This window comes from Acinonyx jubatus, chromosome A2, assembly GCF_027475565.1.
Source record: "Acinonyx jubatus isolate Ajub_Pintada_27869175 chromosome A2, VMU_Ajub_asm_v1.0, whole genome shotgun sequence".
NCBI lineage: Eukaryota > Metazoa > Chordata > Mammalia > Carnivora > Felidae > Acinonyx > Acinonyx jubatus.
The window spans coordinates 75,480,166-75,506,763 of NC_069383.1; positions in this window are offsets into that span (position 1 = coordinate 75,480,166).

Sequence of the window (26,598 nt, forward strand, 5' to 3'; positions counted from 1 at the left end):
AGGGTGACTGCACCATCTAGCACTGCCACCAACAACAGATGACAGGTTGTGGTACTCCACGTCCTTACCGGCATTCGGTATTGTCAATCGTTTTGTGTTTTAGCCACTCTGACAGGTATGTGGTAGTATTTCACGATTGTTTTAATTTGCAATTCTCTAATGACATACGATGTCGAGCATCTTTTCCCTTATGCTTACTTGCCATCTGTATATCTTCTTTGGTTAGGAGTCTATTTATATCATCTCCCCATTTTTTTTTAATCGGGTTGCTTTTTTCTTATTGTCAAGTTCTAAGAATTCTTTGTATATTTTGGATACTTCTCCTTTATCAGATATATGTTTACAAATGTTTTCTCCCAGTGTGTGGCTTTTTGGGGTGCCTGGGTGGCTCAGTCGGTTGAGTGTCAGATTCTTGATTTCGGTTCAGGTCATGATATCACAGTTCGTGTTCAAGCCTGACGTCGGGCTCAGTGCTGACAGTGAGGAGTCTGCTCAGGATTCTCTCACTCTCCCCACCTCTCTCTGCCCCTCCCCTACTCAGCACACTCTCTCTCAAAATAAATACTTAAAAAATATGTGGCTTTTCTTGTCATTTTTTAACAGTATCTTTGCAGAATGTTATTAATTTTAATATCATCCAATTTATTTTTTTTTTCTTTCATGGATTGTGCTTTCAGTGTTGTACCTAAAAGTCACCACCAAACCTAAAGTCAACTGGATTTTCTTCTATGTCATTTTCCAGGAGTCTTATGGTTTTGGCACTTTACGTCATGGTCCATGATCCATCTTAAGTGAATTTTTTGTGAAAGGGGTTTCTGTCATATTTCTGGTTTGCATGTCGATGCCCAGTTGTTCCTGCACCAGTTGTTGAAAAGAATTGAATTGTCTTTGCTTCTTTGTCAAAAATGAGTTGACCGTATTTGCGCGGGTCTATGTCTGTATTTTCTAGCCTGTTCTGTTGATCTCTTTGTCTACCCTTTCACCAATACCACAGTTTTGATTACTATAGAATCTAATTTTAACACTTTAAACTTGTAGATGTTTTCAAATTTTTATTGTGTATCTAGGTATCAATTAGTTCTCATTCTTGAATGAAACTCTGAAAGCAGGGAACTCCTCTATTTTGTCCCCTCTCTGGTTCTAACACCTAGACGAGTACCTTGCCAATGCAGAAGCTCTTAAGTGATATTTGGGAAGGGAATGAATACGTGTTTTACGTTTTAACCTCCTGATAACTACAGTTAAGGTTTTTTCCATATGAGTATACATGTATATGTACATACACACACACATACACACACGAGAGAAATTCTGAAATTTGGGTTGCAATATTTTAGGTTTCTTAGGTCTGCATTCTAAGACACATTTGGTCAAATTCCACTAATTCCACTACTTAAACTGAAATAATTCCCCTATTATTAAACACCTTTTGAACTCTTAGCTTCTCCCAAATTCTGTGCATTGTATCTGATTCTTGAAAAAGAAACTATTGTAGAAAGTATGTACTTAATTGCACTAAAGTATTTATTATTTGGTGGCCAGAGATTTGACATTATTAAGTATGTGATCCCCAAAAGACATGTGTTATCCCTCATACCGATTAAGTCTGTTAATCCAAAAGAGGTCTGGTTAGCAGAACTCAGACTTTAAAAAAGGAGACTATCTCAGAGCAGGGTCCCATACTGGGTGCCTATTGGACTAGGCTGGTAACGTGAACCCATGAATTGTGTTGGTATAGAAAACAGAGAGCATGGTGGGCATCTCATGTGGGCAGCTCCTATAGAGTCTTAAGTATATGAGATCTCAAGCAGGATGTTTCAGAAGTCTTACAGTATTTTAAAAGATATCTGAAATCCAGATATTTATATAAAATCTCCTAGTATTTAAATATTGGTAACTAAAAGAACATATTTGTTCAATACTATGAGAATTCTAAACAAAAGCACCATATTATGAATGAAAGACAAATTTCACTGGGAGAAGATATAGACAATATAGAGATACAATAAAGAAGTCCCATCTACAATACATAAAGAACTCATATAAATCAGTAGTAAAGAATTAAAAAGTAAGACAAGGACTTTAGAGACATTTCACCAAGGAAGGTATTGATACAGCCAAAAAACAGAAGAAAATATGTTCAATATAATTACTCATCAGAGAAATGGAAATTAAAACAGCAATTACATATCACTATACAACCCCAAGAATGACTAAAGATTAACAAACCTAAAGCATAAAATGGTGGCAAGAGTCTGGAACTCTCTCACATTGCTGATGGGAGTTTAAATTGGAGAAACCTATTTGGGAAACTATTTGGCAATATTTGCTAAAGCTAAACTTATTCTATGACCCAGCAATCTTATTCCTAGGTAAACACCAAAGGGAAATGAGAACTTAGGTTCACCGAAGACACATACAAGAGTATTTACAGATGCTTTGTATCTAATAGCCAAAAAATATAGCAATGCAATCTCTTCATCACCAAGAGAGCAGATAAATAAAATGAAACATATTCATTAAAAGGAATATTATACTGCATATAAAAGGAAAGGTGGCTGTTGTGTAAAATAACACTGATTAATATTACAGGCATAAAAAAATGAGCAAATGAATTGAGAGCTGAGTGACTAGAAATTGCATGATTCCATTTATATAAAATTCAAGAACAGGGAGAACCAATCTCTGATGGAAGTTAGATAGTGGCTATTTCTTGGTGGGGTGCACTGACTGTGAATGGATACAAGAGACACTTCTTGAGAGTCTTGCCAATGCTGTTTTGATCTGGGTAGTGGTCATGTGTGTGCGTGAATGTGCATGTAAAAATTCTTTGAGTTGTATACTGAAGATTCAATGAGATACTAGTACACATCCACCCAAATGGCTAAGATTAAAGAGACTCACAGTACTAAGAACTGGCAAGGATAAGGAATAAGTGTAACTTTAACATATTATATACTTAATACAACAACTCTAGAAATACTGTTGGCAACATCTAGAGTTGAGTGTTCGTATAACCTGTGATCTAGCAATTCCATGGCACATATACATGTGTTATCACACCAAAATATACATTCAAGGATGTCCACTGAAGAATTATTCATACTAGTCCCCAGATGGAAACAACCCACATCTTCATCAACAGTGGAATAGATAAAAACTGTTTGTACGTTCATACAGTGGAACAGAACATAGCAGTAAAAACAAGCAAACTGCTCCACAAAAGAATTGAATGTATCCCATGGAGATCTGGCTGAACAAAAGAAATCAGATGCAAAGAAGTATATAATGTATGATGCTATTTATATAAATTCAAAAACTGGCAAAAACTCATCTATGATGTTGTAAGTCAGGTTAGTGGTTACTTTTGGGGGTTAATAAGGGAAGGGGAACAAAGGTCGATCCTGGGGGGCAAATAATATTCATCATATGATTTGCTTATTCACTCAATGTATGTTACAATCAATTTTTAAAGTATATTTAAAAAATTAAATCCCTCATATTATAGATGAAGACAATAAGGCCTAGGGAAGCTTAAAAATATTCAAGTGAAGCAAATTGGAAACACAGCTAGTCCCCTACCAGCTGGCTCTCTACTGGGTTTTTTGTTTGGTTGGTTTCTTGGGCTTTTCTTTCCTGTGACCAATCTAAGTTAGTTAGTTAATTTATTTATGCCAATCTTCTTCCACAAGCAAAGGAATGGAAGATCAGTACACTGGTCATCATTTGATACAAGTAAAGAAGGTGAGCTTGATGTCCCGTGCACTTTTCTCATCCGTGTCCAGAGTAACAATCCAAACCAGTGCTGTGGTCTCAGGGCCTCGGAAGTGATCCCAGGTTCTCTTTATTCACTTTCATCACCAATGGGCAGTGGATTCACATGAGGGTTATGAACAGAATATGGTTACCATCTCCCCAGGAAAGGGGCTGGACCTGATGTGAAAATGGAGGCAAGTGATGAACCTGGATGTCTGGTGCTCTTCAGGGAAGCATTCATCATGCTCAGTCCCAGCCCAAGAAGCATGATGAGGTAGGTAAGGTCTTTCCTTCTTGCTGTGGGTACCACTCAACACAGGCTGCCTCAGCTGTAGCCAGACCTCGCTAGCAGCATAGAAACCCAGGACCCAGGTGCTGTCACCGTGCTGATCCAGACCACCGCAGAGCCAGAAAGGGAAGCAGGTCTGCATTTTCTGATTTCATCATGCATACACATAAAAGAGACTACAGATAGGTAATTCTGATTTTCACTAAAACAAATTATCATGGTAGCATGACTATGAAAAGTGATGCAATTTTTAAAATAAATTCCTCAAATTTAACACTTTTTGAGAAAGTCTTCAGAAGCTACAAATTGTAATATTTTTCTTTTCCAGACATTTCTTCTACTGATTCTTTCATTCTAAATTGTCTTCTTGATTTGCTAATTGCATCTCTTCTCTCATTTTTTTCACTTTTTCACTTTTACGGGTCTGTTCCATTTTACCCTAATATTTAGCTTAATGGAGGTTTAAAGTTTTGAAATAAGAAAAAGCAATGTTTTTCAACCAGTTAGTGTCTAACTCCGCTTATGTCTCCAAACAGAACTAGTCGTTCTTTGTGTTTACCTCTAATCAGCACCTGATCCAAACTCCAGCCACAACTCCGGGGAACTGGCCAAACCCTGGCCAGGCCAAGCTCACCGAAAGGCTCAAATGAGAAGTTTGAAGCTTACTACGTGCCTGACTCCAAACCGTGCCAATTACACGGACTTTTTTTTAACCAATCTCTCTTTTCCTAGGTCTTAACTGTTAGTGAAATTTTCTATGAAGGGTAACTGTTTCAAACTAGTTTCTTACAGGCATAATTTACCTGCACCTGCATAGGAAGTCACAGTAAAAGATGAAGAGCCTTAGCATTTTCACAATTGTAAATCTAAAAGTAAATACAAACTTTCATATGCCAAGTTCTATCTGAGCTTAAAGCATACCAAAAAAGAAAGAGAGAAAGAGAAGAAGTGGGGGAAGAAGGAGAAGATGTGGGGAGAGAAAGAGAGAGCATTTTTTTAGCAGCATCTTTAAAATCCTTAGGAGAGTGACATTCCCCCCTAAAATGAACCCAACAGGGTTAAAAAGTGGATTGAAGAGGATTAAAGGGTCCTGCAGTCCCTAAGGCAGAAAGTGTACTGTTTTTAGTACTGCCTCATAGCAGATCAAATAACAAAGACAGGGATGATTATTTAATCAAAGTCAAGGAAACAAATTAGGGTATGAGTCCCTCAGACTTAGATTTAATAACTAATTTTGCAAAACGACCCCAGTAAGTCAGAGAGCTACATTTATACTGTGAAACATGAGAATACAGGGCAAATGATAAGAAATCAAACAGACCCCATAGATTTATTTAAAAAGTATTTCCAAGATTTGCCTTCAAATGAAAAAAAGTTTCAGTTTAATTAATCAAAACTACAGCATAGAGAAACCTCTGAGGCTGATTGCTGTTGTCCTGAATCATCAGAAGAAAGACATCGCATTCCCATTAAAATTCAGAAATTCATAACCAAAGAAGACCTATCCATAGCCTCCCACTGTAAGGTACCCAGTCCCATTCCACCCTCTTCCTCCTCATGGAAAAGCCCCAGAAGCACAGGAGGTAGAGAACAACTTCAGATGACAGAATCAAAAAGAAAGGGAACCCACAGTCCCTGCTGTTCACACACCATTTTGGAGTTCTCATTTCCCTATTTCCAAAGCTTTGGTCCAGTTTGATAAAACTGGAGAGAGAAGAGAGTCTTGCCTGCCAGCAAATGGCAAGAAAGGGGGTCATCATCACACCTGTTGGCATTCAGAATCCCAGTGGAGTCTGGAAGGATGGGAGAGTAATTCATTGTAGCTGTGACCCTCTTCTGCTTTTCCTGGAGTTTTGCCATGTCACATTCAAGGGCGGTAACCATTCGTTTACGCATAAGGTGCGTTTTCTAAACTTTACTGTTTCTGATTTCCAGGTGCCACAGTTTCAAAATACAACCTGATTGTATATACCCTTGAAATTTAAAGTGAATCTCAGTATACTTGATATACTATAAAATCTGTTAGCACTTTGGAGATGATACAAGACAAAAAGGTTTTTAACACTGGCAGATAGAACATTTCCTTTTTTTCTTTCTTTCAATCTCACTCTACATATTGGGAAAAAAAAAACCCACTCTCAGCACACATGGAGGGAAGGATGGAAAGAGGAAATGTTTATGAATTGCCATCCACTTGCAAGGTTTTTTACATTTGTCATATCATTTCGCCTTTACAACAATGGCTTTATTGTAGGTAATATGGCTACTTTTTCAGAGAGAAGGACACCGAGGCACAGAGAATTTAAAGAGAATATCTAAGGTCACAGAACAAAGTGGTAGAGCTAGGATTCATGCACATATTACTTAAGGCCTAGACTCTTTACACCACATTGCCTTTTATCCTGTATCACTCAGCCTCCTTGGACGATCAAAGGAGGATAAGCCACAGGGGCTCCAGCTTTCATCAAGTTGAAAATTCTCTGGAGGAAAAATAGGAAATACAGATGTTTTTGCTAAATTAGTAGCATGAGAACCAAGTGGAATTCCTGATTCTGGATTGGATGCTAGGTTTTAAAAAAAAATCTATAAAGATACTTCAGGATAGAGATATTTAAATTGGAATAATACCTGAAAATATTATTGGATCAAGTTAAAATATCATGGATGGTACCCAGGTTATACAGGAGAATGTTTTTAGAAGACACAAGCTGAATTATTTCAGGGTGAAATGTCAAAACAGCGGTGACTTATTTTCAAATGAAAATAATTTTCGTTATTTGAAAATTGAAATGAAAATGACTTATTTTCATAAGAAAAACGTGTGTGCGTGCATGAAGAGAGAGAGAGAGAGACAGAGACAGAGACAGAGACAGAGAGAGAGAAAGTAATGGTGCACAATGGTAAAGACCACTGAATCTAGGGGAAGTAGATAAGGGTACTTACTGTGTTTTTTTATGTTTTAGGGTGAAATAGGAGATTACGTAATATGGCTTGCAGTTGCAACAGCATTCACATAGTTTCTAAAAGGAAAAAAAAATTGCATGAGTTGTAATCGAAAACAGGTGATGAAGGAGGGCACTTGTTGTGATGAGCACCGGGTGTTGTATGTAAGTGTTGGATCACTGAATTGTACACCTGAAAGTAATATTATACCATATGCTATCTAACTGGAATTTAAATAAATTATTTTTAAAAATTACATTTCATCAGGAAAAAAATTAAGTTAAAAGACATGACCAGTAGAAAATCATACCAGTCTACCCTTGATAATTTCTCTTTGTGAACTTTAAGGATAAGAAAGTATAGAAGGAATAATAAATCATAGATTTTTGCAGAGGACTGAAGTTTTTGGAATGAGGGTAATTGATAATCTTAATACAAGAGAATATTTGATTATAGCTCCATAATTTGCAGGGCTCAGTACAAAATGAAAAGGAGGGAACTCTTATTCAAATGTTATTAGTATCCTGGCATTATTAATACCAGAACATTAAACCAAGTGTGGGTCCCTTCACGGTGGGACACCCTGTGCAACCACCCAGGTCCCATGTCCACGAAGCCCATCCTTATTACAAGTAAAAAAAAATGGTAAATATGTCACAGCTTTCTCCCTGTAATTATAAAAAATCAATAGTCACTCAACCAGAATAGAGATTGTATTGAACCACTGTAGCCTGTGTCAAGAACTATAGTTGAAATAAATGAGCTCTACAATGCATTCCTTCCACATACAAGTTCCATAATTTATTAACATTATTTTGCATTAATAGTATTTATTAAATTTTGTATTCAAAATATAAATTCGTATGTTAATCTTTCATATCACATGACCTGGGGCTATTATATGAAGGCTATATGAAAACATTTGTCATAAGCCACATAAATTATACTATGTGAGCTGTAAACTGGATCTTCTCAAATGTGTCCATGAGAAAGTAATCCAGCAATTTAATAATAATATACGAGAAGACATAGGTTTTTACTACGTTTCTTTTCACATTTTCAGTTATTTGCACATGAATTGGTTTGTAATGTTTGCATTTGTGCTGTCAAATTGTGCTGAACTGGTTATTTGCCTGTGACTTTTGTGCAGTTCTTAGAAAGAATCGGGACTACCAGCCTCTGTCTTAGAAAACTCATGCCAGAGGTAAACAAGTCAAACTAAGGAACACTGGCTACTAAGTTTATCTTATTACCATTTCACAGTTATGTTATGTCACAGACTTCCAATGAACGGGGGTTTCTGTTGTTGAAATGCTTACCCCATAAAATGTTCTTTCATTAGGATAATTTTTCATTTTCCTGTACCTGTTAGACTATTTCTTTAGTTATCATTAATCATGCTTTATGCAAATCAACTGCACAGGCAAACTGCCAACACAAAAGGTCTTAATGAAAATTTTAATCTTTATTTTTTCATAAAATACTTTCATTATGAATTAGACCATATTGGTTATAAGGCATAATATCTAATTAACTTCCAGATATAAATATAGTTCCATTACTCAAAAAAAAAACAGCTGCATTTCCTGACTTCTTATAATATCAAACATTTCATGTTAACCCTTGAGCTTTTAAGACATTGTACCAAATCTTCTTGAAGTTTTCTGGATTTCCATATTAGAGGAAATGCAGAATATAAGACAATATAGTTATCAGAGAAGATGGGCATATATCTGGTGATATTTCAAGTAAGGGAAAAATCCCTGCAATGTGTATGTATATTTGGATTTACTAATAAAGGAGATGCTTTCATATAATACTATTTTAGTTTTATTTTAAGCAATAATCACATGTTTCTTAGTTCTTTTTTAAAAATACCTGTTTTTCAAAACAAAACAAAGAATATCAAGCTAATGGATACAGAGAAGAGACTGGTTGTTGCTTGAGGTGGGGGATGGGGGGTGAGCAACATGGAAGAAGGGGGGGTCAAAAGATACAAATTTCCAGTTACAAAATGAGTAAGTCATGGGGATGTAATGTGCAGCACAGGGACTACAGCTAAGAATACCATATTGCATATTTGAAAGTAGTAAGGAGAGAGGATCTTCAAAGTTTTAATCACAAGAAAAATAATTTTGTAACTCTATATGGTGATGGATGTTAACTGGACTTACTGTGATCACTTTGCAATATGGACAAATATAAAATCATTAGGTTATACATCTGAAACACAGAATATTATGTCAATTATACTTCAGTAAAAAAAGAAAAACCCACTATTTATTTGTTTTGTGTTTTTTCATTGCTTTTTAAAAAAATTTTTTTAATGTTTATTTATTTTTGAGAGAGAGTGAGTGAGAGAGTGAGCAGGGAAGGGGCAGAGAGAGGGAGATGCACAATCCAAAGCAGTCTCCAGGCTCTGAGCTGTCAGCACAGAGCCCAACACGGGGTTCAAACAGATCATGACCTGAGCTGAAGTCAGACGCTTAACCGACGGAGCCACCCAGGCACCTGAAAAACACACTATTTGTAAGCAAAATACCTCTGGAGTATTGTATGATTCCTCCACAATGGAAATAGTGACCTATTGACCAATACTTTTTAAAAGGTGCTTTTACATAAGTTGATCTGTGGAGTGGATACCATGCCCATTAAATGAAAGAGTTCCCACCTGTTTTCTTGCCATTTGACACAACTTATTTAAGTTGCAAAAAAAAAAGGGAAAAAAAGAGATTATTAAAAATGTTTTTAGTAGAAAAACTAAGAAGGCTGACAACCCAATCAAATATCAAGTCACATTTCAAAACAGTTGTAATCAAAACAGTATGCCCCTAGAACAAAAATAAGTTTCATGAAGATAAAAAGAATATAGTGAAAATGTCTGAAAGAAACTTTAACTTTTTTATTCGACATAGGTAACATCTGGAAATAACAGAGACAAGAAAATTAATAAATGAGAATAATTAATTAGAATTTGTGGAAAACTTAACTTAGGTACATAGCTCACATACAGTATATCAGTCTAGTTCCTGATGGATTGTTGAATTAAGTAAAAACAAATCCTAGAAACTTTAATTGAGTACAGATCACTACAAGGATGATCCATCTGTAATACATACAATTTATTCAAATCAAGACCCCAACAGATAAGTGAACAAAGATAATAAATAATTTACATTAAAGGAATTTGAACCCGCCTAGATGCTATAAACTTCAATATCTGCCTATAAACTTTAATTTTGATACAGAAGAAATGCAATTAAATGAAAAGGTAACATTTTATTTTCTTTATGTTGAAAAAAAACTAATGCTAATATCAAAACAGGATATTTGACTTTGGGGTCAAACTGGCTTACTCTGATGAAACTGTCTGTACATATTCTTTTTTTTTAAATATATTTTTTCAATGTTTTTATTTATTTTTGGGACAGAGAGAGACAGAGCATGAACGGGGGAGGGGCAGAGAGAGAGGGAGACACAGAATCGGAAACAGGCTCCAGGCTCTGAGCCACCAGCCCAGAGCCCGATGCGGGGCTCGAACTCACTGACCGCGAGATCGTGACCTGGCTGAAGTCGGACGCTTAACCGACTGCGCCACCCAGGCGCCCCCTGTACATATTCTTTATGAGAGGCAAACTATGATCTTTAAGAACAATTGTAGATTTATTGCTACTAGTGATCTGAATTCCCATATTTCCAAGAAATTCATGCAAGAAAATAACTTTGCAAATCTATACATACAAAACAGTTTATAACAGCAACATAACAATAAATAATTAGAATATATGTACGTTTCAATGATGAAAGAATGCTAAAATTACTAATTTTACATCAGTTGCAGCCTTAACCATCTCCTTTAAACCTTTATAGGAAAATTGGCAACATGATTATAATGGTCATGTAGAAGGATAAATGTAGGAGAATCTCTAGAAAGTATTACCAGACCTTTTCTAGTAAATATTAAAATTGACTGTAAACGTTTGAGTATAATCTTGGTTAGAAATCATATGTGCAATCTAAAAGAAACAAAAACCCTCAAACAAACAAAAAGCAGAATCAGACCCGTAAATACAGAGAGCAAATGAATGGTTGCTGGGAAGGGGTGCGAGGTGGGCAAAATGGGTGAAAGAGAGGGGGAGATAGAGGCTTCCATTTACGGAATGAGTAAGTCACGGGAATAAAAGGCACAGCCTAAGGAATACAGTCAATGATACTGTAATAGTGTTGCATGGTGACAGCAGCTACACCTTGGATGAGCACAGCTTAATTTATAAACTCATCAAATCACTGTTATACACCTGAAACTAATATAACATTGTATGTCAACTACATTCAAATAAAAAAAAAATTTTTTAAAGAGAGCAGCAGGGATACCCTCACTGCTTAGACTTTGAGTGATGTAGTTTAACAATATGTATCAAAGCTTCTAAAAACAAGTGTATTACTTACCATAAAGCAGTATTTTTTTTTAAAGATCCTAAATATATAATGGCTCAAGACCAGTATCTTTCACTCGACCAACCCCTGAGATGAATGTCCGTGGTTCAGTTAAAGGGTAGCTCGCTCCACATGGTGGCTAAGGAGCACAAATTTGTTCTGTCCCTCATACCTCTTCCTCTGCTGCCTCCTGGCACCCCAGAGGAAAGAGGACCTGGAGGAAGGAGATCTGCTTGTCAATTATCTTAGTCCAGAGATGGCACAAAAGAATCATACTCTTCTATGCCACTGACTAGGACTCAGTCACGTGGCCACACCCAACTGCAGGTGGAACTGGGAAATGAGGTAACTGGTTCCTCGGAAGCAGAGAGAAATTTGGGATATGGCTAGAAATCTCTGCCACAACATGTACATCATATGAGTCAGAAAATTTATCTTTTGAGAATTAATCTTAAAGAAATAATGATACACATTTATAAGAATGTATGAATAAGTATATTCACTAACATTAGTGCTCATTTTACTAGTGAAAATAATCTCCAATGATAATAATTTATAGGACATCAAAACAATGATGTACTATATAGATAGAATATATATAATAATGATCCTAGTATAAAATAAAATGAAAAGTGCAATATAATATTAACTGGAGAAATGAAAAAAATCAAGGATAGAACTACAGGGTATGGTTCAAGATTTGTTATAATCAAAAGTATAAATAAATGTGGATGTAGTTATAGGCATATAGATTCATATATACATACAGACATAATCTCATGAGAAAAATAAGGATATGCCCCCAAATTGGTTATTTTTTTTCCGGTAGAATCAGACAATCAATTTTTCCTTTTGTAAAAAAAAAGTTTGTGTTTTCTACAATGACTAATCATTCCTTAAATAATTAAAAGAAAAAAACAAAAAAATAGTAAGTTTTGTAAATTGTTAAAATTTTGAACAGACTTATTACATACTAAGACTAAGCACAGATACAGTTGTAAATAGATGAGGATTAGAAATATGCATTTTTACATATTCACATACATACACAAAGATACAAAGGCATTTGTATAAATATATACAAATTTTTCTTTTTTTTTTATTACAAGTTTCCCATATTTAAAATGTTACATTATTTGTAACCATTTTTAATGGGTTGGGTCTTTTAATGAGAAGAAAAATGTCATGTAAAATCAAACTGTAGCGGCACCTGGGTGGCTCAGTTGGTTGAGCCTCCAGGTCTTGATTTCAGCTCAGGCCATGATCTCATGGTTCATGGGATCCAGCCCCGTGTAGGGCTCCACACTAACAGCACAGACCCTGCTTGGGATTCTCTCTTTCCATCTCCCTCTCCATTTCTCCTACTCCTCCCCTGAGCATGCACTTGCATGCACTCTCTCTCACTCAAAATAAATAAAATTTAAAAATAAAATAAAATAAAATCTAACTGTAATTTGCTCTAAAAGCCCTAAAAGTACAGAAGTATTCTGGAGGACAGGATTGGTCTTCCTCCTTTAAATTGGGAAAACACTTACATTGTCTGCCTCTCATTGTGATGCTTGAGAAAACCAGTTTGCTTAGATTGAGCCTGTGCAGCAGGTCAAATGACAGCCCCCCAAAAGAGAAGCCTATATCTTAATTCCTGGAACCTCTGAACGTTCCCTTTTGCAGACAAAGCTTATTTGTAGGTATTTAGGAATCTTGAGATGAGATCATCATCCTGGATTACACAGTGGGCCCTATCTCCAATGACAGTCTCCTCACAAGAGACAGAAGAACTGGAGAAAAGAAAGTCACAGGATGAAGAGACTGCCATGATACAGCCACACACAGAGACTGCCCCGAACCACCAGAAGCTAAGACACAAGGAAAGGAATATCCCCTGGGGCCTTGGAGGGAGCATGGCCTCGCTGACACCATGATTCCAGACTTCCGGCCTCAAGAAGTGTGAGAGAATGAATGTGCTTTGCTTTGCGCCACACAGTTTATGGAAATTATTACAGCAGTCGAAATAAATCACTCTGTGTAATAAAGTGGCAAGAATAGAGAATCTCTTCATGATTGTGGGACAGCAAGTTTGAGGGTACCTGCATGGGGAGAAGAGGATTTGGGAAATAATCTCCAGAAAGAACATAATGTGGCACAAAGTGGCGAGCAAGCCTGAGGTGCGTATGACCAAGAAGCTATCAAACTAACGAACTTAGTTTCACTTTGATGTTATTATCTATGCTGTGCTGTTCCCTAGCTTAACCTTTATCCTTCATCCCTCCTTCTTCAGTGAAAGTGTTTTCCTAAAAGAATGGTGCTTTGGAGAGTGAGCAAGCAGGGGTTTGCATTGCGAGTCATGGAGAAGCAGGGTCAAGGGAGAACAGTACAGGGAAGGGGCGAAACAAAGAAGGATTCCAGAAATCAGCTGTGGCATGCCAACAGTAATGAGTAGTGAGAAGGAAAACAAAAACCAGACAACCTACAGCGACCTGGAGGAGGCAGGGGACCTTTCACAGCACAGAGCATTAGATCCAGTGAGTGCATGTAGACAGTAAAGGAGAAATGACCACAGAGCTGCCAGGGGCTGAAGAAGTACACAATAGCCACACACAGACAAACAGGGGTTTGGATTACAGAAGGAGAGGTCAATGTCAATTTCAAGCAGGGTTAAAATCCAAGTTTCTTTCAAAACCAGCCACCTGAGGGTTGCGTGGGTGGCTTAGTCAGGTGTCCGACTCGATTTCAGCTCAGATCAGGATCTTAAGGTTCATGAGATCAAGTCCCACTGTCAGGGCAGAACCTGCTAGGAATTCTCTCTCTCCCTCTCTCTCTCTGCTGTTTCCCCCACTCACACTTTCGTTCTCAAAAGAAATAAACTTCAAGAAAAAAAGCCACTTGAGGCCATAGCCTTTTCTCTCTCTTCCTTCTACATCTCTTCCATGTTATGATATGGATTTTTCTTATTCTGGTATATAGTAGGAATAGTCAAGTTAAATCCACCACCAGAGGCATGCTACCCCACTGCAGGACTGATCCTGTGACAAAACAATCAAAACACAGAGAGCTTGTGAAGACTCCACATGAGGAGGAGTGATGAATTAAAGTAGTTGTCTTTCTTTGAAACAGTGAGGAGGGGAGGAAAGTTGAAAAAGGAGAGATGCAAGCAGATGAGAACAGTAAAGTAACAGAAGCTTCTGGAAATGGGTGGAGGGGTGATTCAGGAGTAAAAGAGTAAATAGAAGTGTGGTTAAAATCAAACAAGGAGGTCAGGAAAAGTTGGAAGAGATGGAGAAAAGAGCTCAGCAGAAAAAGAAGTAGAAGCAGAGAAGAAGCAGAAAGAGAGCTTTGAATACAGAACACCATATCATCATAATAAGGTAGTTTGTATTAAACGTGAATATTTTTAGAGCCTATATAAAATCATTTCAACTTTCTGGCTTTTAATGAGAAGTGTAGTCAATTTAAATTTTAATTTAAATAACACTTCCCAAAGACCATAAAATTTCGGACTCCATCAGGATTTATTACCCTCCAGGAAAAGTTAGGTACTTTAGAAATGCATTAATTCCCTTACGACATTTGGCTTTTGCCACAGAACCAGTTTCTGGCTAAATGACTCTGTGACCTAAAAGAGCTCATTTATTTCTCAGAGTGAATATTCACTTTTACGGAGCATCTTTCATATTAGGGGGCTCCAGTTCGGGTTTGTGGAGAAACACTAACGAAGAAACAGGACTTGACTGCTCCTATTTTGAATAAATTATTAGCCCCTTCTAGTGTCAGCACTAATTTTATTATTTATGTGAATTAATATAAACTGTGAAAAACAAACCATTCCATGTTATGAAATTTGAAAAATGTGACTTTGGAAAACTTATAGTCATCCATTTTAGTTTTATACGAAAGAAGTTCTTTTCAGAATGATGAGATGTGGAGGTGATAAATATGTAATAATGTTTTCATACACTTGCCAATTTAATGTGTTTGCATAAATATTTAATACATCAATCTTTTCAAGAAGAACATGTTCTGCATTTCAATGTGTCTTTTCTTTTTCATTAGAGTGACCTATTTCTAAAGTCCCCAGAGAAAATTTTTTGATTTGGTGGACATTTCCAAGACAATGATCAAATCTCCTTTTTTTGTGAGCATATAAGAAAATGTGAATTTTGTTTGGACTTTATGCAAAATCATCATTATATATATGTATATGTGATTTATAAGAGTAAAACCCACTTCAGTGGATTTGTATTATAAAAAGTATGGAGGACATAATTTGAGACAAATATTTAAATGAAGCAAATGTGTTGAAATGATTTTAATTTAATTAAAATAAATTTATAAATAATTTATTTAATTATTTTAGTTATTTTAATTTGAGTCCAAAGTAGGAAAGTTTCTGGTAAATGGTGACCCCACAACTTTGTCCAAGTTTGAGATATGTGTGTATAACACATGAACTTTTTTCAAGAAATTCACTAAGACTCCATTCAAATTATTATCTTTTTAAGGTCTGCCCAGCTAAACACAACTCCTCATTAAACCAATCTCTCTAAATATCATTCAAATTTGGTTATTTTTCCAGTGTGCCTTCTCCAATCATATATATACCTGATTACTGCATAGATAGTTCCTCTCAACTACACCTTGCATTGTTAGCTTATTTCTTTACATGTGGTCTTTGAGGTTATATTTCATATACAGGTGCTTGCTGCTGTATAAGACTATTTTATCTCACGATGTTGCTATTCTTGTTTCTTTTCTCTCCATACATTTCTACTGGGGTATATCATTTTGAAACGATGCTAAAAAGGGTTGTACAACTACACATCAGATATCAACTACTGAGCATCTGCCCAGGTCTTCTGAAGCTGAAGAGGCAGCCCTCTCTCACCTTTCAAGTTTCCTGCAAGTCCTGAAGGTCAGCAAGACACAGCTTACCCTCCCAGGACTGGGTAGGTAGGTAGGTAGGTAGGCGCTACCTTCCCCCTGGGAAAGTCATTTACTGGGCTAAAAGGCCGAGCCCCTCTCCTCTGAGTGGCAGAGTGTCCTTGCTGTCTCCTTCAAAAAAGAAACAATTGAGAGGTGGAGAGTTGACAAGCATTCAGGCTGCCCTTTTCCTCAGAATTCCCTAGTAAAAGCGTTAGCTTAATAGTTGTAAAATTTGAAGAGATGAACAGGGGAGGAGAGAAGGGAGCAAATGAACAAGAATATCTACACTGGAACGTAGAACATAGCTTCTCAGGGAACAAAGATTTTGTCTAGTTTCATATTCCTCTGTGGTTAGAAATGAGCCTTGTACATGCTAAATGCTTAATAGTTAGTTGTAAAATAAATGAATCAAAGGAAGACAATAATTTTTCAAGGGAAAAAATGGTTTTGTAATATGCCATTTATAAAATCAAATAATACACTGAATATCTAATGGATAAAGTAGATCGAGATTCAAATAACTCCAGGGTGGGCTTGGTAAAACTCTAGGGGTTTGGTCTTCTCTGGGAATATGCTACCAAGTAACAACAATCCCCTTTTTTTGTATTTGAGAAGCTTTTTTTTCCCTATCATTCTATTCAACAAACACTTCAATCAGAAGAAAACACACAATTAAAATAATTGAAGTTTAGGGAATGTCTATTTCTGACAGACTGTTAAGAAATATGCGTAAGACACTTTTGAATCATTGAGACTGGAAGGAGAGCAGTCCTTAAAAAATAATAGACTTTTAAGTGAGTGCGCAACCTAAACTATGTGTTATGAATGTGGTCTTGCGTAAATCACTTGGACTTCTTTCAAAGGAAGATTCTGTAATTTAAATTAAGTCATGTATTTTTTGAATAAACATAGTAGTTCTGTTTCCGGAACTTAATGAGTACTGTATCACAGGGACAGGTAAGACATACCAAAACCATGTAAGCAACCTGGTTACCATGAATTGTATGTATATTTATGGCAAGAGGAAGAAGTAAATTACTTTTAATTTTACTTTTGTATTTTATATTACTTCTAAAGAATTGGGAGACACGGAATCCCAAGCATGGCCTTCTACACAAGGACAACTTATTAGAAAATTCTTAATTATTTAGTTGAAAGGCTGATAACTTTCCCACAGATTACTTGTAAATCACACAAAAATGCTAAGATATGAAAAGTAGGAATTGATAAATGGCATTCATTAAATATGATAGAAATTGCTAGTGACCCAAATAGCCATTAATGTATAATTCAACAATTAAGGTAATTCAACCCAATAGAAAACAACTGTTGTCATCAAATATAATTAAAATATTCCATTACTTATAACAGAAGTCCATAAACTTTTCCTATAAATGATTAGATACTTAATATTTTACGCTTTTTGGGTCTTACAGCTTCCGTTGTAACTACTCAACTTTGTTCTTAAAGGATGGAAACAACCACAGCCATGCATAAAAGAATGAGTGTAGCCATGTCCCAATAAAACTTTTTTTACAAAGGAAATCAACAGTCCAGATTTGGACCATAGATCACTGTTTGACAAATCCCATAATATGGCACAGAAGACTCTTCAGAATATAGCAAAAACGTATAGGATTCCACATTTGAAACATAGGGGGCCACTCCCAAATTTACTACTTGTTCATATTCTCTCTCCCCCTTCCTTTCCTCTCCCCATTTTTTTACTCTTCTTTCCTCTGACCTGCTGTATCACAGTTCATCAAGGGCAGGGGTGAAGGTATACAAAGGGAGTAACCTATGCCAGAGGAGAGGAGTATTTTTTGATGCTGTTTAAATTGCCAATTCATGGTAATAATAAAAGCAGGCTGACTTTTTGTTGGCTTTACTGTTGTACTGAAATCCCACATCATTTTTATTGCCCATGACTGCCCACTCAAGGCAGTCTGCTGCCATGATACCCAATGCTCTTCTGTATCTTAAGTGGAAAATATAACTGTGTATGTTGGACTTTTTTCTGAAATAATAAATATTCTTTAACTGTTGTCTAGAGGTTATAGGATGCATCATAACTTAATAAAGCCTACATTGATATATATTTAAACTATTCCAAATGTTCTCTGGTACAAATAATGCTTCACTGTATATATTTCAACACTCTTCTTTGCACACTTGTGGGAGTTTTATTTGAATAAATTCCTAGAAAGTAAATTGATGACACATTTAAAATTTTAACATATATTGCCACATTGCACTTCAAAAATTCTGTGTCAGTTTAAACTTTATCCAAGTATACATGAATCTTATGAATAAATCCATACTCTCCAATAGAAAATAAAATCAATATTTGTAACTTTTGCCAATTTTTAACTCAAATGTGATATCTCATTTTATTTCAAATTACATTTCTTTTCATAAATTATCAACCATTTTTAAATGTTTTCATCTGAAAATACTCTTCAATATATAATACTGTATAATTTGGGTTTAGTTAAAGGGAATGTCCATAAAGGCAATCTTACAAACAAATAAAGTTTAATATATTCAAGTAGAGTACGTTAAAATTGTACAGCTTGTTAAGCTGGATCAGTCTTGTTAAGATTATTTAGCCTCATTAGTTAAATGTGTTTGGACATTTTTGTCTTGTTATATTTAAAAACTCTCATAGGCTCCTCAATAAGCTTTTTGTATTTTTGTCAATAAGAAATAATTATTTGAAGGAGGACCCAAAATAGCGGAACAGCATGGAAGTTTTTTGTGTGTCTCACGTCCATGAAATACAGCCAGACCAACACTAAACCATCCAATACACCTAGAAAACTGATTGGAGGATTAACACAACAATCTGCACAACCTGAACCACAGAATTCAGCAGGTACATGGCACAGAGAGGTGAATTTGGGGAGCGAGAAGCCATGAAAGGTAGGGAACCACTATTGTGGGCAGAGAGAGGACAGAGACTGGGGAGGGGGGGAGAATACGGGAAAAGCACCCCTCCTCAAATCAGCTGAAGAGAAAGTGGAAAATTGGAAACAGCCTCAGGGACTAAACTAAAAAGGGAGAAAGGAGAAAGAAGAGTCTTAAATTCCATTAAGACCGTAAACAAGGGGAGCACAAAGGCTGCAACTCCACAGCTCGATACCTGGTGGTGCTCTGGTAGGAAGGGCAAATCCCCAGGAACAGAGTGGAGGTGGAGGTTCTCGGGTCACATGGGGAAAAGTGGTTCCACTGCTGGAAAGACATTTGGTAGAGACTGTTGAAGCCACCTGGTCCCAGCAGACCCCAGAAAACAGCCACATTCGCTGGTGCTGGAACAAGGTTGTTAAGGGTGAAGCCTGGTGCCAGATGTGTGTTGTGATTTTCCATAATCCCTGAAACGCTGCTGCTACACTGTCTTGCAAACTTTTTCTGGGGCAGGCTGGCACCTGGCTGCAGTCTCTGGGCACCGGCAGCAGCAGGGTCCAGCAAGCGTTCCTGGGTGCAGCCAACATTCGGCCATTGCTCATTTGGCCATTGCTCGGTGAGACTCTCCCACAGAGGGGCTGAACAGGTCAAAGCCGCAGTCCTTTGGAAGTAAGGGGCTGGGGAAAACAGCCGCATCCAAGATAAAACTCGGGAGAGAGGTACTGTCTGGGGCCTGGTCATGGAAGGTGAAAAAGCGGGGAGTGAATGAGAGCTGAAGACAGAGGACAGGTGTGTGATTGCTGACCCAGGAGAACAGACTCGGTAGCTGGGTGGCACCATTTTCACCGCTCCCACACATGCGCATATGCACCTACAAGCACCACAACAATCCACCCCAGTAGGCTAGTAGCGCCATCTAGTGGAGAGCAGAGCTGTTACACTGATCTCCGCCCAACTGGGCCAACTTCGCTCTTCAAGAACACAAGTCTCATCGCCAGCTTAGTTTATGGACTATAAAGAGCTACATAGACTGACTTCTAGGGGAAAAATGAAAGAATTTCAGTCCTCCTTCAATCTGTTAGCAGATTCATCTATTCAATTTTCTTTCTTTTTCTTTTCCTTTTTTCTTTTTCTCTTTTACAATTATTCTCTTTTTCTTGAATACCGAAAGAGAAAATATTCATTTTTATTTTCAATTTTTATTAAAAATATTTTTCTTTAATTTTTACTACTATATTTTTTACGTTTGTGAAATTTTTTCAAATTCTATTTTACTTCCATCATTTTATTTTAGTCTACTTCAGTGTATTCACCTTTTCAAGTTTTCAAAAAATTTCCTTTTTTAAATTTTTCTTTTTCTTTTTTTCGTTTTTTCTCTTTTTCATTTCTTTTACTTGAATGTAGAAAGAGAAAAACTTCATTTTTCCTTTCAATTTCTATTAAAAATATTTTCCTTTACTTTTATTACTATATTTTTTACTTTTATGTACATTTTTTCAAATTCTATTTTACTTCCATCATTTTATTTTAGTCTACTACAATCTATTCACTTTTTTCAAATTTTCAATTTCCTTTTTTTCTTTTTTATCTTTTTTCTCTTTTTCATTTCTTTTCTTTTTTCTTAAATACAGAAAAAGAAAAAATCATATTTGTTTTTAATTTTTATTAAAAATATTTTTCTTTAATTTCTTTCTACTGTGGTCTTTATTTTTGTGTATATTTTTTCAAATTCTATTTTACCCCCATCATCTCATTTTAGTCTACTTCAGTGTATTCATTTTTTCAAATTCTCAAATGATTTCCTACCCCCCCCTTTTTTTTGTTTAATCTGTCAAACCACTTTGAACACCCAGACCAAAACACATCTAGGATCTAGCATCATCTATTCAACTTTGTGTGGGGGTGTGTCTTTAATTTTTAATTTTAATATTTTTTTACTTTCAATTTTTCTATCTCATAATTCCTTTTCTCCCTTCAAAAGGACAAAACTAAGGAATTCACCCCAAAAGAAAGAGCACGAAGAAACGACAGCCAGGGATTTAACCCACACAGATACAAGCAAGATGTCTGAACCAGAATTTAGAATCACGATAATAAGAATACTAGCTGGAGTCAAAAATAGGTTAGAATCCCTTTCTGCAGAGATAAAAGAAGTAAAAAATGGATGGGTGCAGCAGCAGCAAGGATGGATGAGGCAGAACAGAGAATCAGCGATATAGAGGACAAACTTACAGAGAATAACAAAGCAGAAAAAAGAGGGAGATTAAGGCAAAAGAACACGATTTAAGAATTAGAGAAATCAGTGACTCATTAAAAAGGAACAACATCAGACTCATAGGGGTCCCAGAAGAGGAAGAGAGAGAAATAGGGGTGTAAGGGTTATGTGAGCAAATCATAGCAGAAAACTTTCTTCACCCGGGGAAAGACACAGACATCAAAATCCAGGAAGCACAGAGGAACCCCATTAGATTCAACAAAAACCGACCATCAACAAGGGATATCATAGACAAATTCACAAAATACTCAGGCAAGGGGAGAATTATGAAAGCAGCAAGGGAAAAAAGTTCCTAATTTGCAAGGGAAGACAGATGAGCTTTGGAGCAGACCTATCCACAGAAACTTGGCAGGCCAGAAAGGAGTGGCAGGATATAGTCAACGTGCTGAATCAGAAAAATATGCAGCCAAGAATTCTTTATCCAGCAAAGATGTCATTCAAAATAGAAGGAGAGATAAAAAGTTTCCCAGACAAACAAAAATTAAAGGAGTTTGTGACCACTAAACCAGCCCTGCAAGAAATTTTAAGGAGGACTCTCTGAGGAGAGAAAAGATGAAAACATATATATATATATAAATAAATAAATACCAAAAGAAACAAAGATTATAAAGGACCAGAAAACACCACCAGAAACTCCAACTCTACAAGCATCATACTGGCAATAAATTTGTATCTTTCAGTACTCACTAAACATCAATGGACTCAATGTTCTAATCAAAAGACATAGGGTGACAGAATGGATAAGAAAACAAGATCCATCTATATGCTGTTTACAGGAGACCCACTTTAGACCTAAAGACACCTTCAGATTGAAAATAAGGGGATGGAGAACCATCTATCATGCTAATGGTCAACAAAAGAAAGCCAGAGTAGCCATACTTATATCAGACAATCTAGACTTTAAAATACTGTATCAAGAGATGCAGAAGAGCATTATATCATAATCAAGGGGTCTATCCACCAAGAAGACCTAAGAATTGTAAACATTTATGCACCAAATGTGAAAGCACCCAAATATATAAATCAGTTAATCACAAACATAAAGAAACTCATCAATAGTAATACCATAACAGTAGGAGACTGCAACACCCCACTCACAGCAATGGACAGATCATCTAACCGAAAAATCAACAAGGAAACAATGGCTTTAAATGACACATTGGACCAGATGGACTTAACAGATATATTCAGAACATTTCATCCTAAAGCAGCAGAATATACATTCTTCTCCAGTGCACATGGAACGTTCTCCAGAATAGACCATATACTGAGACACAAATCAGCCCTAAGTATGTAAAAAGGATAGTGATCATACTGTGCATACTTACAGACCACAACGCTATGAAACTCGAAATCAACCACAAGAAAAAATTTGGAAAGGTAACAAATACTTGGAGACTGAAGAACATCCTACTAAATAATGAATGGGCTAACCAAGCAGTTAAAGGGAAAATTAAAAAGTATATGGAAGTCAATGAAAATGATAACAACCACAACCCCAAACCTCTGGGACTCAGCAAAGGTGGTCATAAGAGGAAAGTAGATAGCAATCCAGGCCTTCCTAAAGAAGGAAGAAAGATCTCAGATACACAACCTAACCTTATGCCTTAAGGAGCTGGAAAAAGAATAGCAAATAAAACCCAAAACCAGCAGAACACAGGGAATAATAAAGATTAGATCAGAAACGAATGCTATCGAAACCAAAAAACAGTAGAATAGATCAATGAGACCAGAAGCTGGTTCTTTGAAAGAATTAACAAAATTGATAAACCACTAGCCACTTTGATCAAAAGGAAAAAGGAAAGGACCCAAATAATAAAATCAAGAATGAAAGAGGAGAGATCACAACCAACACAACAGAAATAAAAACAATAATAAGATAATATTATGAGCAATTATACGCCAATAAAATGGGTAATCTGGAAGAAATGGGCAAATCCCTAGAAACATATACACTATCAAACTGAAACAGGAAGAAATAGAAAATTTGAACAAGCCCATAACCAGTAAGGAAATCGAATTAGTAATAAAAAATCTGTCAAAAAACAAGAGTCCAGGGCCAGATGACTTTCCAGGCGATTTCTACCAAATATTTAAGGAAGAGTTAACACCTATTCTCTTGAAACTGTTCCAAAAAATAGAAATGGAAGGAAAACTTCCAAACTCTTTGTATTTGGAAAGAGCCAGTATTACCTTGATTCCAAAACCAGACAGAGACCCCACTAAGAAGGAGAACTATAGACCAAATTCCCTGATGAACATGGATGCAAAAATCCTCAACAAGATATTAGCCAACTGGATCCAACAATACATGAACAAAATTATTCACCACAACCAAGTGGGATTTACACCTGGGATGCAGGGCTGGTTTAATATCCGCAAAACAATTAACATGATTCATCACATCAATAAAAGAAAGGACAAGAACCATATGATCCTCTCAATAGATGCAGAGAAAGCATTTGACAAAATACAGCATCGTTTCTTGATAAAAAATCCTCGAGAAAGTAGTGATAGAAGGAGCATACCTCAAGATCATAAAAGCCATATATGAATGACCCAACGCTCATCCTCAATGGGGAAAAACTGAGAGCTTTCCCCCTAAGGTCAGGAACAAGACAGGGATGTCCACTCTTGCCACTGTTACTCAACATAGTATTGGAAGTGTTAGCCTCCGCAATCAGACAACACAAAGAAATAAAAGGCACCCAAATTGGCCAGGAGGAGGTCAAACTTTCACTCTTCGCAGATGACATGATACTGTACATAGAAAACCCAAAATATTACACCAAAAAACTGCTAGAATTGATTCATGAATTCAGCAAAGTTGCAGGATATAAAATCAATGCACAGAAATCGGTTGCCTTCCTATACACCAACAATGAAGCAACAGAAAGAGAAATCAAGGAATCGATCCCATGTATAGTTACACAAAAAACCATAAAATACCTAGGAATAAATCTAACCAAAGAGGTGAAAAAACTATACATTGAAAATGATAGAAAGCTTATGAAAGAAATTGAAAAAGACACACAAAAAAATGGAAAAAGATTCCATGCTCCTGGATAGGAAGAACGAATATTTTTAAAATGTTGATACTACCCAAAGCAATCTACATATTCCATGCAATCCCTATCAAAGTAACACCAGCATTCTTCACAGAGCTAGAACAAATGATCCTAAAATTTATATGGAGCCAGAAAAGACCCCAAATAGCCAAAGCGATCTTGAAAAAGAAAACCAAAGCAGGAGGCACCACAATCCCAGACTTCAAGCTATACTACAAAGCTGTAATCATCAAGACAGTATGGTACTGGCACAAGAATAGATACTCAGATCAATGGAATAGAATAGAGAACCCAGAAATGGACCCACAAATGTATGGCCAACTAATCTTTGGCAAAGCAGGAAAGAATATCCGATGGAATAAAGACAGTGTCTTCAGCAAGTGGTGCTGGGAAAACTGGACAGGGACATGCAGAACAGTGAACTTGGACCACTTTCTTATACCATACACAAGAATAAACTCAAAATGGATGAAAGACCTAAATGTAAGACAGGAAGGCATCAAAATCCTTGAGGAGAAAGCAGGCAAAACCTCTTTGATCTTGGCCACAGCAACTTCTTACTCAGTATGTCTCTAGAGGCAAGGGAAACAAAAACAAAAATGAACTACTGGGACCTCATCAAAATAAAAAGCTTCTGCACAGTGAAGGAAACAATCAGCAAAACTAAAAGGAAACCGACAGAATGAGAGAAGATATTTGCAAATGACATATGGCATAAAGGGTTAGTATCCAAAATCTATAAAGAACTTATCAAACTCAACACCCAAAAAACAAATAATCCAGTGAAGAAATGGGCAAAAGACATGAATAGACACATCTCTAAGGAAGACATCCAGATGGCCAACAGACACATGAAAAAATGCTCAACAACACTCATCATCAGGAAAATACAAATCAAACCACCATGAGATACCACCTTACACCTGTCAGAGTGACTAACATTAACAACTCAGGCAACAACGGATGTTGGTGAGGATGTGGAGAAAGAGGATCTTTTTTGCATTGCTGGTGGGAATGCAAGCTGGTGCAGCCACTCTGGAAAACAGTATGGAGGTTCCTCAAAAAACTAAAAATAGAACTTCCCTACAACCCAGAAATTGCACTACTAGGCATTATCCACGGGATACAGGTGTGCTGTTTCGAAGGGACACATGCACCCCCATGTTTATAGCAGCACTATCAACAACAGCCAAAGTATGGAAAGAGCCCAAATGTCCATCGATGGATGAATGGATATATATATATATACACACACACACACACACACACACACACAATGGAGTATCATTGGGCAATCAAAAAGAATGAAATCTTACCATTTGTAACTATGTGAATGGAACTAGAGGGTATTAAGCTAAGTGAAATTAGTCAGAGAAAGGCAAAAATCATATGACTTCACTCATATGAGGACTTTAAGAGACAAAACAGATGAACATAAGGGAAAGGAAACAAAAATAATATAAAAACAGGGAGGGGGACAAAACAGAAGAGACTCATAAATATGGAGAACAAACTGAGGGTTACTGGAAAGGTTGTGGGTGGGGGGACAGGCTAAATGGGTAATGGGCACTAAGGAATCTACTTCTGAAATCATTGTTGCACTATATGCTAATTTGGATGTAAATTTAAAAAAAAAATTAAAAATTAAATTAAAAATTTTTAAATTAAAAAAAGAAATAATTATTGATATTTTTGTTTGGTGTGTAGTGTCAGTAATTTTACTCTAATATGGGTAAGATATTTTCCAAAGGCATACATCCTCTCCAGGAAATCCTACCTCTCTTCTTGGACATTAGGAATGAAGATAGAGTACACTTACACATAATCACCCATACTATTTAATAATAAAATATATAATTTCTAATCTAACTTCATAGGTGCAGAGTTTACTATCTGTTTGGTATGACATGATAACTGTAGACAAATACATGATGATCTGAAATGCTTTTGGACATTTGGCTTTTATGGGGGGGAGTGTTGAGCTGTTTTTAAGTTTTGAAGTACAT